This window comes from Oncorhynchus kisutch, unplaced genomic scaffold, assembly GCF_002021735.2.
Source record: "Oncorhynchus kisutch isolate 150728-3 unplaced genomic scaffold, Okis_V2 scaffold1164, whole genome shotgun sequence".
In the NCBI taxonomy this organism is placed as follows: Eukaryota; Metazoa; Chordata; class Actinopteri; order Salmoniformes; family Salmonidae; genus Oncorhynchus; species Oncorhynchus kisutch.
In genome coordinates, this window is record NW_022263109.1 from 24,147 (window position 1) to 36,263 (window position 12,117).

Sequence of the window (12,117 nt, forward strand, 5' to 3'; positions counted from 1 at the left end):
AACTCAGCCATCTCTTAACCAATCCCTTATCTAAAATTAAGTTGAGATATACCATGGGCCTACATGCCAAATGTGGTGTTATTTGTAATTATGGGTCATGAGAATAAGTTTTTTTCACCCAAAGATTTTCCCAACATGGTTGAAAATCTATCCTGACAGACCTTATGGGCCCTTGAGGCGAATTTGTTCAGCGTGAGGAAAGACACCAACATTCCAAGTTTCTAAGTATCTAAGTCAAACAGGGCGATGGATATGAGGTTTTAAGTGAGACTGCTTATAACGGTGGCATTCTTTTTGACCAACGTAGTCATGGCCTTTAGTTTTTGTGTGCCAAATTAGAAAAATAGTTAACAATCTATGCTTACGTTTTTTGGCCATGTCAACAATAACACAATTCAGAGAATAACAATAGGCTTCACAGGTAAAACATTTCTAATTTAACAGGTGCTCTCAGGTGCAGGGTGGCAGGTAGCCTAGTGGTTAGCGCATTGGGCCAGTAACCAAAAGGTTGGTGGATTAAATCTCGAGCTGACAAGGTGCAGTTAACCCACTGTTTCTAGGCTGTCATTGTCAATAAGAATTTGTACTCATTGCCTAGTTAAATAAAGGTTAAAAATAATATATATATATCCAGACCAGCTAGGGCTAAGTACCTTGCTCAAGGGCACATTGACATACTTTTCACCTAGTTGGCTCAGGGATTTGAACCAGCAACCTTTTGGTTACTGGCCCAATACCCTTAAGTGCTAGGCTTCCTACTGCCAAAGAACCCCTAAAAAAAGTTTATTTGCCCACACTTTTAAGCTAATACAACAGCTGGAAAACCCATACCCCCACGTAAAAGCGCACATATTCTAAATATCTATGCCTAGAATTTAGAGCAGGCTCGTGCCTAGTGCCTTTCTGTGGAGTATCCTGAACTTACTACTGATATCCAGTAGATGGCAGCCTGATCAAACTCCAGTTCCTTTGCAGAATTGTAATAGCACTATGGAGATTTTTGTGCCTCAAATATTGATTCATGAGGTCGTGTTGAGCGTGTATATTAACGCCTTGCATATCCTGACTCTGCCAATTTATAGTTAATACATTTTGATGGTGGTATTTTCATCAACTGTCCCTGTTTTGAAATGTAGCCTATTATTGTTATCCAATAAAACAAATTGGAGAAAAAGTAGACTAACCTGGGTTATTGCGGATCTGATTGAATCCTAGTCTTCTTATTATATCCCCCTTGTAGTTCAAGGTAGGCTAAAGTGTGGCCCACTTTTTCTTGGATAGGACTAGTCTAATTGAATACTGTTTACAGCTGTTGCTGTTCATTGCTGTAAATCAGAAAATGGGACACATTTGATACACAACTTTGTCCTTTATGTCCATAGTATTACAATTGTCGCATTATTCGACATATCTCCTGTTGGTCAGAAGGGGTTAAATTCAGGACAACACCGATCCTTGTTACAGTTGTGAGAATTTATCCACTACATACAGATAAATCAAGCAGTGAAACCACCATTTCATGTACCGTTTGCCTCTCAAATGAGGGTTTTACTAAAAGCAAAACTGAAAGGATGATTCTTTGTAAAGTAACATTCCCTGCTAAAAGATTGTATCTAATTAAGGTATTTTAAGTCTTGTGTTGAGTTCAGCTGCTTCAGGCTAGAATAAAAGGCATTTTTCAACTCTGTATCGCCTTGGAAATGATCATTATCTCGGTACATGGCTCACCCATGAAAGTGGCTGCTTTCAGTCAGACGGCAACGTTTGATATTCCCACCAGTAATGACTGTGTCCATATTTGCTGTGGGATGTTTCTCTTATAATGAGCCGCCTCTGCTTCCATAACTGCAGCAATTAGACAAATTTAGGTAAAATACATTTGATCTGTTTTTCTGCACCCATGAACACTTCCATACATTTGCTATAATGATACTGTATCTTCATTTAATGACTTGAAAATGTACTTTTGAATTCATATGCGAGTGTAGTAGAATAGCAATCCTGAGTTATTTTTATAGGCTATTTCCAATCAACATTGGTATATGGACGATACTGAGGAAGTTTTGAGGTGAGAGAAATTCTGTCTTGTCTTAGTCTCAGGATGACTCTGGTCTCAGGACCTCTGTGTCTGTCACCTGGCAACAATCTTGTTGCTTGGATACAACATGCTGTGCTTTATTTTCATGAGATCAAATAGGCTGGAGTTGAAAGACTTGTAGGCTAGAACAGGAGGCGGTGTTTTATTGCATACGATGTGAATGTTTTGAGGTGATCATACAGTCTTTTGTCCTTTGTGATGCATGGTCCATCCTGTGGTTAGAACCTCCAGCATCACTTGGGTTAGAAGTAGAGGGAGGGGAGTGGTGGGGTTTGAGGTAGTGAGGTTTGAGGTTTGAGGTAAGGTTAGGTTAGGGTTAACTTCTTTGGCATACTGGTTATTGTTTGGAATTTTGGATGACTGATGTTCCCAAAGTAAACTGCCTGTTACTCAGGCCCAGAAGCTAGGATATGCATATAATTAGTAGCATTGGATGGAAAGCACTCTGAAGTTTCTAAACCTGGTAAAATAATGTCTGTGAGTATATCAGACCTGATATGGCAGGCAAAAATCAGAGGAAATCCATCCAGATTTGTTTTTGAGGTCACAGGCCATTTCAATGCTAGCTTATGGGATATTTATTTATTTTTTATTTATTTTATTTCACCTTTATTTAACCAGGTAGGCTAGTTGAGAACAAGTTCTCATTTACAACTGCGACCTGGCCAAGATAAAGCATAGCAAATAGATAGGACCCAGATTGCAGTTCCCATGGCTTACACTAGATGCCAACAGTCTTTAGAAAGGGTTACAGGCTTGGTTTTTGAAAAATTAGCAAGTAGTTGTAGTTTTTCCAAGGTGTCTCTCATTAGAAAAGTAGTCTTGTTGGTGCACGCTCTTCATTATTTATCTTCCCTATTGAACATACTATTCTCCGTCTTAAATATTATTGTTTATTTAGATATTAGAGTACCTGAGGATTAATTAGTAACATTGTTTGACTTGTTTAGAATTAACTTTAACGATAACTTTTTGGATTCGTTTGTATGCATGTTGAACGAGTGGATTACTGAGATCATTGGCGCCAACTAAACTGACATTTTTGGATATAAATAAGGACTTTATCGATCAAAATTACCATTCATTGTGTAGCTGGGACCCTTGGGATTGCAAACAGAGGAAGATCTTCAAAGGTAAGTGATTTATTTAATCGCTATTTGTGATTTTGTGATGCCTGTGCTGGTTGAAAAAGTATTTTGATGTGGGGCCCTGTCCTCAGATAATCGCATGGTATGCTTTCGCTGTAAAGCCTTTTTGAAATCTGACAACGTGTTTGGATTAACAAGAAGTTAAGCTTTTAAATGGTGTATAACACTTGTATTTTCATGAATGTTTAATATTACGATGTTTGTATTTTGAATTTTGCGCTATGCAATTTCACCGAATGTTGTCCCGCTAGCGGTTCATGCGCCCAAAGTGGTTTTAAGGTTGTGGTTGTGGTTGAGGCTAGGGTTAGGGTTGAGCCGGAGTGTGGACATGAAGGTACAGTAGGGTTAGGATTGTGGTTGTGGGGTTAGGGTTGGGCCAGTGTGTGGAGATGAATCTAGGGTTAGGGTCAGGGTAACAGAGAGCATAGCCACGGGAAGTAGTGGTGCTGAGGATGCTGCAATTTCAATAGAAAATTGCAGCACCCCAAAACATCTTCCCATGGCCATGACAGAGTTTGTAGTCTGTAATACAGCGAATTTAGCAAACAAGGCATTTGTGTTGAGTGCATAGATGCTGTCATCTTTATGCATGTCTGCCATTGACCAATATGGACCATGTAAAAATGTTATGGTATTGCTTTGCTTAATAAATAACATATTTGTAATATATATAAATATTTTTAATTCTAAAAGTCAAAGGGGAGTTTTTGGAAAATCTGGGAATTTTGGGAAAGTTACTGGAATTTTGCAACCCTAATAAACCCTATGCTTAAGTATGGGGATGTCTAGGGTCCTGATAAACCTTATACTTAAGTATGGGGATGTCTAGGGTCCTGATAAACCTTATGCTTAAGTATGGGGATGTCTAGGGTCCTGATAAACCCTATGCTTAAGTATGGGGATGTCTAGGGTCCTGATAAACCCTATGCTTAAGTATGGGGATGTCTAGGGTCCTGATAAACCTTATGCTTAAGTATGGGCAGTCTACGGTCCTGATAAACCCTGTGCTTAAGTATTTGCAGTCTACGGTCCTGATAAACCCTATGCTTAAGTATTTGCAGTCTACGGTCCTGATAAACCCTGTGCTTAAGTATTTGCAGTCTACGGTCCTGATAAACCCTATGCTTAAGTATTTGCAGTCTACGGTCCTGATAAACCCTGTGCTTAAGTATTTGCAGTCTACGGTCCTGATAAACCCTATGCTTAAGTATTTGCAGTCTACGGTCCTGATAAACCCTGTGCTTAAGTATTTGCAGTCTACGGTCCTGATAAACCCTGTGCTTAAGTATTTGCAGTCTACGGTCCTGATAAACCCTGTGCTTAAGTATTTGCAGTCTACGGTCCTGATAAACTCTGTGCTTAAGTATTTGCAGTCTACGGTCCTGATAAACCCTGTGCTTAAGTATTTGCAGTCTACGGTCCTGATAAACCCTGTGCTTAAGTATTTGCAGTCTAGGGTCCTGATAAAATCTGTGCTTAAGTATGGGCAGTCTAGGGTCCTGATAAACCCTATGCTTAAGTATTTGCAGTCTAGGGTCCTGATAAACCCTGTGCTTAGGTATGGGCAGTCTAGGGTCCTGATAAACCCTATGCTTAAGTATGGCAGTCTAGGGTCCTGATAAAATAATTACGGGGAAGATGGCCAACAGGAATAAGTCAGGGAAGATGGCCAACAGGAGTGAGAACACTTAATCACATCACATGAACCATGTTTAAACGATTCCTTGCTAGTTTTTAGAAAGATAAATCCCAGTCTGGCCCCATTTTCTTTAAATAGCCTGCTATTTTAAGGTTGGCTTCGCTTGCATGGGGTTTCCTGGATTTTCTTATCAGTCCTACCCAGATATACATTCGTTTTTGCCCATGGGTCTCTCAATAGTGACATCACAGGTTTCCGAGGCTCTGAAGCATATTGGCATCTTTCATGAGGTCCTATCCAAAATTATAGGGGACATATATTCCCATTTGGCCATATTGTAATCAGGCTGAAAGCAGTGTGTCCTTAAGCCTACACTAAATTTGAATGAGGATTGTGGAAACAAGTGGAAAAATACTAAGCCACCAGAGAGACACAGTAATTGAAGGAAAAATTACATTTACAGCTATTTATAATTAGTGCATTCATCTTAAAATAGCTAGGTGAGACAACAGAGCATCACAGTTATAGCATGTCCATTTTCCCTGAACAAAGTATTTACGTCGGGGGCGCCGTAAAAGTTATTTAAGAGAGAGGCAGCGTTTCAGACATTTTCAAAAAATGGGCAGGGACTCCACTGGGGGTAGCTTGTTCCACCATTGGGGTGCCAGGACAGAGAAGAGCTTTGATTTGGCTGAGTGGGAGCAGGGGTGGGAGGGCCAAGAGACAGGAGGTGGTGGAACAAAGTGCTCTGGTTGGGATGTAGGGTTTGAGCATAGCCTGAAGGTAAGGAGGTGCAGTTCCCCTTGTTGCTCTGTAGGCAAGCACCAGGGTCTTGGAGATGACGTGAGCTTCGACTGGAAGCTAGTGGACTGCGCGGAGGAGCGGGGTGACATGGGAGAACTTAGGAAGGTTGAACACCGGACGGGCAGCAGCATTCTGGATAAATTGATAGCACAAGTGGGGAGCCCAGCCTGCAGAGAGTTGCAGTAGTCTAGACAGAAGATACAGTTGAAGTCGGAAGTTTACATACACCTAAGCCAAATAGATTTAAACTCAGTTTTTCACAATTCCTGACATTTAATCCTAGGAAAAATTCCATGTCTTATGGTCAGTTAGGATCACCACTTTATTTTAAGAATGTGAAATGTCAATAATAGTAGAGATGATTTATTTCAGCTTTTATTTCTTTCATCACATTCCCAGTGAGTCAGAAGTTTACAAACACTCAGTTAGTATTTGGTAGCATTGCCTTTAACTGGTTTATCTTGGGTCAAACATTTCGGGTAGCCTTCCACAAGCTTTCCACAATAAGTTGGGTGAATTTTGGCCCATTCCTCCTGACAGAGCTGGTGTAACTGAGTCAGGTTTGTAGGCCTCCTTGCTCGCACACGCTTTTTCAGTTCTGCCCACAAATGTTTTATAGGGTTGAGGTTGGGGCTTTGTGATGACCACTCCAATACCTTGACTTTGTTGTCCTTAAGCCATTTTGCCACAACTTTGGAAGTATGCTTGGGTTCATTGTCCATTTGGAAGACCCATTTGTGACCAAGCTTTAACTTCCTGACTGATGTCTTGAGATGTTAGTTCAATATGTCCGCATAATTTTCCATTCTCATGATGCCATCTATTTTGTGAAGTGCACCAGTCCCTCCCGCAGCAAAGAACCCCCACAACATGATGCTGCCACCCCCATGCTTCAGAGTTGGGATGATGTTCTTCGGCTTGCAAGCCTCCACCTTTTTCCTCCAAAGATAACAATGGTCATTTGGCCAAACAGTTTTGTTTCATCAGACATTTCTCCAAAAGGTACGATCTTTGTCCGCATGTGCAAACTGTAGTCTGGCTTTTTAATGGCGGTTTTGGAGCAGTGGCTTCTTCCTTGCTGAGTGGCCTTTCAGGTTATGTCGCTATAGGACTCATTCCTACCTATGGATATAGATAGTTTTGTACCTGTTTCTTCCAACATCTTCACAAGGTCCTTTGCTGTTGTTCTGGGATTTATTTGCACTTTTCGCACCAAAGTACGTTCATCTCATGGCGACAGAACGTGTCTCCTTCCTGAGCGGAATGACGGCTGCGTGGTCCCATGGTGTTTGGAAATTGCTCCCAAGGATGAACCAGACTTGTGGAGGTCTACAATTTGTTGTAGGTCGTGTCTGATTTCTTTTTATTTTCCCATGATGTCAAGCAAAGTGGCACTGAGTTTGAAGGTAGGCATTGAAATACATCCACAGGTACACCTTAATGATGCCAACGTAAATGTATGTAAACTTCTGACTTCAAATGTAAGTGCCTTGATGAGGACCTTCGCCGCTCCTTGTATGAGGTAGGGTTGTACTCTACGGATGTTGTAGACCATGAACCTGCAGGAGTGAGTCACTGCTTTGATATTTTGCAGAAAACAACAGGGTGTTGTCCAGGGTCACCCCAGGTTCATTGCACTCTGGGAGGAGGACACTGTGGAGTTGCCAACTTTGATGGAGAGGTTTTGACTTTATCATGCTCAATCATTCGTTTGTGGTTGTAATGAGTGTTGATATTAGATGACATTGATACCTAGTGAATAAGGAGATGGAAAAAATATGGATAATTCATGACACTAATTGTGAAGTATTTCAGTTGTATCCTCTGCTCAGTCATGAGGTGGCATGCGTGTCACAGCTCCATGCCACTCCAGCATCACCTATAGGACAACAAGAGGACAGACTCATGGTTGCTATGGCAAAATGTAAACGACATGAGTGTGTTTGTCATGCTTCAATGACAAACACATGGTTCGAGGAAGAAACAAGTGACAGATCAATTCACACTGACTTTTGATAGGAAAAATAGAGAGATTTGCTTTGGAATTCAATGGAAGCCAAATCCTTGGTGAAGGATGTACCAAAGCATACATAAGCCTTGACAACTATTGAGTGCAGCTTCATTGAAATGCAGTGAAATACACTACAAACTGACATACAATATTAGATTCGTATATATAGGTATGTGGGACTGATGCACCAAGTCTGGAACAGGACCCTGAATAGCTTCTAAGCCACTTACGTTCAGATGCCAAGAAGTTGCCATACCAGGTGGTGATGCAGCCTGTCAAGATGCTCTCAATGATGCAACTGTATAATCTGTGGCAGATTATGTCGGTAGTCCAGTCGTGATGGATAAGCAGGGCTTCGTGTAGTAAAAGGGATAGGAATCCGGGGATATGGAGAGAAAATAGGTCCGGTATGCTCTGGTTTGAATCGCGTTGTGCATACTGGCGAGAGTTTTCCGAGCTAAAGGTTAGCTGATGACCGCTAGCAGTGGTTAGCTGACTATTAGCTAGTAGCTAGTTAGCTGGCTGCTTCTGTTGGGGGGTTCTGGTTCAGAAGTAAAGAAAAATACTTTAGAAAAAGCCGATCCACACCACATTGGGTGAGGCGGGTTGCAGGATAATATTTTGAAGTTGAGGTTTAGAAAAATATTTTTAACAGATATATACATGGGACTCTACAAGACGAGGACAAAGACGTCTGACTGCTACGCCATCTTGGAATCCTTTCAAATTCAAAGTTGAATTAAACAAAGTATTGGTAACACTATTTGGATAGTCCCAAGTAAATTACATTTCAACAAAATATATTTTATTCTATGTGCTGTTGCCATGTTGTTGCCAAGTCCACATAGCTACAGATGGGTTTTTGTTCTGTTGTTATTGTTTCTATGATGTCATTGCTGCACATTCCACACCAGAATAAGAGTAGAACATCACACATGCATGTATGCGTCTGTTTTTTACTCTTAACAGACAAGCACAGCCAGAGAAAATGACATCAGAATTTTAGACACATTCCTACTGTTTCAAGATATTAGTTACGCTTTTAGTTTTGAACTGTGTTACTTTGTGCACCTTTAATCTTTAGACCTCTATGCATCTTTCAGGGTTGGAGGGCTGATATCAGTCAATGGTTTATTGTGTCTCTTCACTGTTCTACCAGTGCACATGCTATGCTCTTTGTCAGCCTACATCCCTGTAATTGAGGGTGCCATGACAGTTCACTGTGCCCATTACTAATAGTGGGAAAATGAACACAGCTTCTCTAGCACCGTTTTTGAGGTAATATTCTGGAGAGGAGCCAAGGAAGAATAACATGGGGAGGACTGTAAAATGATGCCATTTTATAAGATTACTGACTATTGAATGAGGGCAATGGCCATCTAAGAAAACAGATCTCATCAGGAATATGGTGGTAACACTTTACTGTATGTCCGATGGCGTTCATAAAACCTTTATAACAGCTACATTACCGTTCAAAAGTTTGGGGTCACTTAGAAATGTCCTTGTTTTTGAAAGAAAAGCACATTTTTTGTCCATTAAAATTTGAGGCCAGCATCCCGGAGTCGCCTCTTCACTGTTGACATTGAGACTGGTGTTTTGCGGGTACTATTTAATAAAGCTGCCAGTTTAGGACTTGTGAGGCGTCTGTTTCTCAAACTAGACACTCTAATGTACTTGTCTTCTTGCTCAGTTGTGCACCGGGGCCTCCCACTCCTCTGTCTATTCTGGTTAGGGCCAGTTTACGCTGTTCTGTGAAGGGAGTAGTACACAGCGTTGTATGAGATCTTAAGTTTCTTTGCCATTTTCAGCTATGCTAACATAGTTGCAAAAGGGTTTTCTAATGATCAATTAGCCTTTTAAAATTATAAACTTGGATTAGCTAACACAACATGCCATTAGAACACAGGAGTGATGGTTGCTGATAACAGACCGCTGTAAGCGTGTGTAGATATTCCTTAAAATATCAGCCGTTTCTAGCTACAATAGTCATTTACAACATTAACAATGTCTCACTATATTTCTTATCAATTTGATGTTATTTTAATGGACAAAAAATGTGCTTTTCTTTAAAAAACAAGGACATTTCTAAGTGACACCAAACTTTTGAACTGTAGTGGATATAACACATTGTAATATTTGCTATAAACTGTCATAAAGGGTTTTAAATAGTTCTGTTATAAGATATTATAAAACCAGTTATGATGGGTGTCATACATGACTGTTCCTCCTGCCATATACTCAGACTATTGCTTGAGACACTACAACGCCGTGATAATGTTTTGCTTCCAATAGAATGGTCTAAATACCTGAAACAATGGGACAGATTATATACTCCATTTCCTGTACTTTTGTTTTAGGACATTCTCGTCTCTGTTTTGTTGAGTAGAACAGGCTGTTTTCACACATGTGAATATGAAGTGGAGATAATGTATGACATTAAGAAGCGGGGGATTTCCCTCACCACTGGAAGTTAAAAGTATATCCAGGGGCGTGTTAATTAAAAGCCATCTGTGGCAGGAGTGAAGCTTTGGGATATTTGGCTCCATTCAATAATGAAATCATGTGTATTCAGCAAAATGTGAGAAAAAACACCCACTCGAAAACGAAAATATTATAACACCTCATTGTACAGTAACTGTTAGAAATGTTATTTTGTATGTCTGCTAAATAATGTATTTATGCTTCCACCTTTGTGGGTGATAAGATATAAAAAGGAAATCAAGTCTTTCATTCCTTTTAATATGCACTGTGTCATGCCACTTGGATGACTGATGCCTTGTAAACCCTTGTTGTGTGTCAATACAGCCCACTGAAAATAGCCTGGCAGTTACCAAGACCTGGGATGTTACTGTACAATTATATTACAACAGCATTGACATAATGACCACAAAATGATTACTATCCAGAACAGCTTCTAACGTCCAACCATTTTACAGAGCAAGCTGTGATGACATTAGTATATATCTGTAATTATGGTGGTGAAAATCACCTGCTGCTAGAGAAGGAGGACCGTCTTGAAGCCCTCTCTCCCTTTGTAAATGTCAGGACTGCGTCCAAATAACATATCCTTTCTCCTGAAGTACACTGTTCCCACAAATCTAAGGGCAGTGGATTTTTTTAAATATTTGTTATTTATTTTACCTTTATTTAACTGGGCAAGTCAGTTAAGAACAACTGCCTGTTCAGGGGCAGAACGACAGATTCGTACCTTGTCAGCTCGGGGATTCGAACTTGCAACCTTTCGGCTACTAGTCCAACGCGCTAACCACTAGGCTACCTTGGAGGCAAGGTCTAGTGGGAGTGTCCACCATATTTCTTTTAGGCCTACTAGTCATTTACTTGTGTGAACAAGTGTACACTCACAGTATGTGGAAGGAGAGATCATTGGGACACATCCCACAACTCTCCTTGATGGGTTTTCAAACAGCACTAATGGGAAACGGATTATTAGGAAGCAGATGGACAGTCGCTGCGTGGAAAGGAAATTATCGTTTGTGTTATTTATTTAAACACTGTTTAAAGGTCTGCTGAGGCATTGAAGTTCACTTTATAAAGAAACACATCCATGTATACTTGTTTTGCTCGCAAAGTCATACCATTTTTAGGAGAACAAATAGAAATGTAAAGGGAAAGACATGAATAATTATGTAACGCGTTGTCTGAGTTGTGAAACATAAACGACGTTTGCAAGAAGCAACGTAACTGTTTTCTGAACGAGGCTACGCAAAGACTTCTATCGTTGATTGTTTTGGAAGTGAAATGAAATACGTCTCATAATGGAAGCCTAACTGCTTGAGTGCTTTTACCAAGCGTTTCGTCCAACAATTCTTGTTACTGTACACTTCACCGATGGCTTGAGTACCTCTGCGTTTAACGCCCAGTGGATATGAAAGTATTCAGGGTAAATGAATAGACACTGCAATATAACACAACCTGGGGCTGCTGTAGAACAATGCTTCTTATCTAGCCAGTAGACAACAAGCCTGTTGGACAGCCATGTTTTGACCCAACGATCCATGAGGGAATTTGAGGAACGACAGAATTTGATCAATATTATGCTCATATGCATTGACAGAGTTACAGTACTTGTTTCTGGTCCAAGTGAACTGTACCTGGTTGAGTAAAAATAAACTTGAGGGAAAAAAATTGGCTACCGTTTTCTTGAATCCAAGAGAAGCTCACGAGAGACCATCTGACTAGGATAAATATTATGCTCCTGTATGTTCAATATGGATTGAGAAGACATGGTTAGGACTTGTTTTCTTGTTTTCCGGACCATGACAACGGTTTATTTACTGTGCTGATGAAATGCACATATCTGATCAATCAAATCAATTATGACAAGGAGAATCAATTACGACAAGGAAAAACATATATTAAGTATTGGGATGATGTGCAGTACTGTACACCACAACTA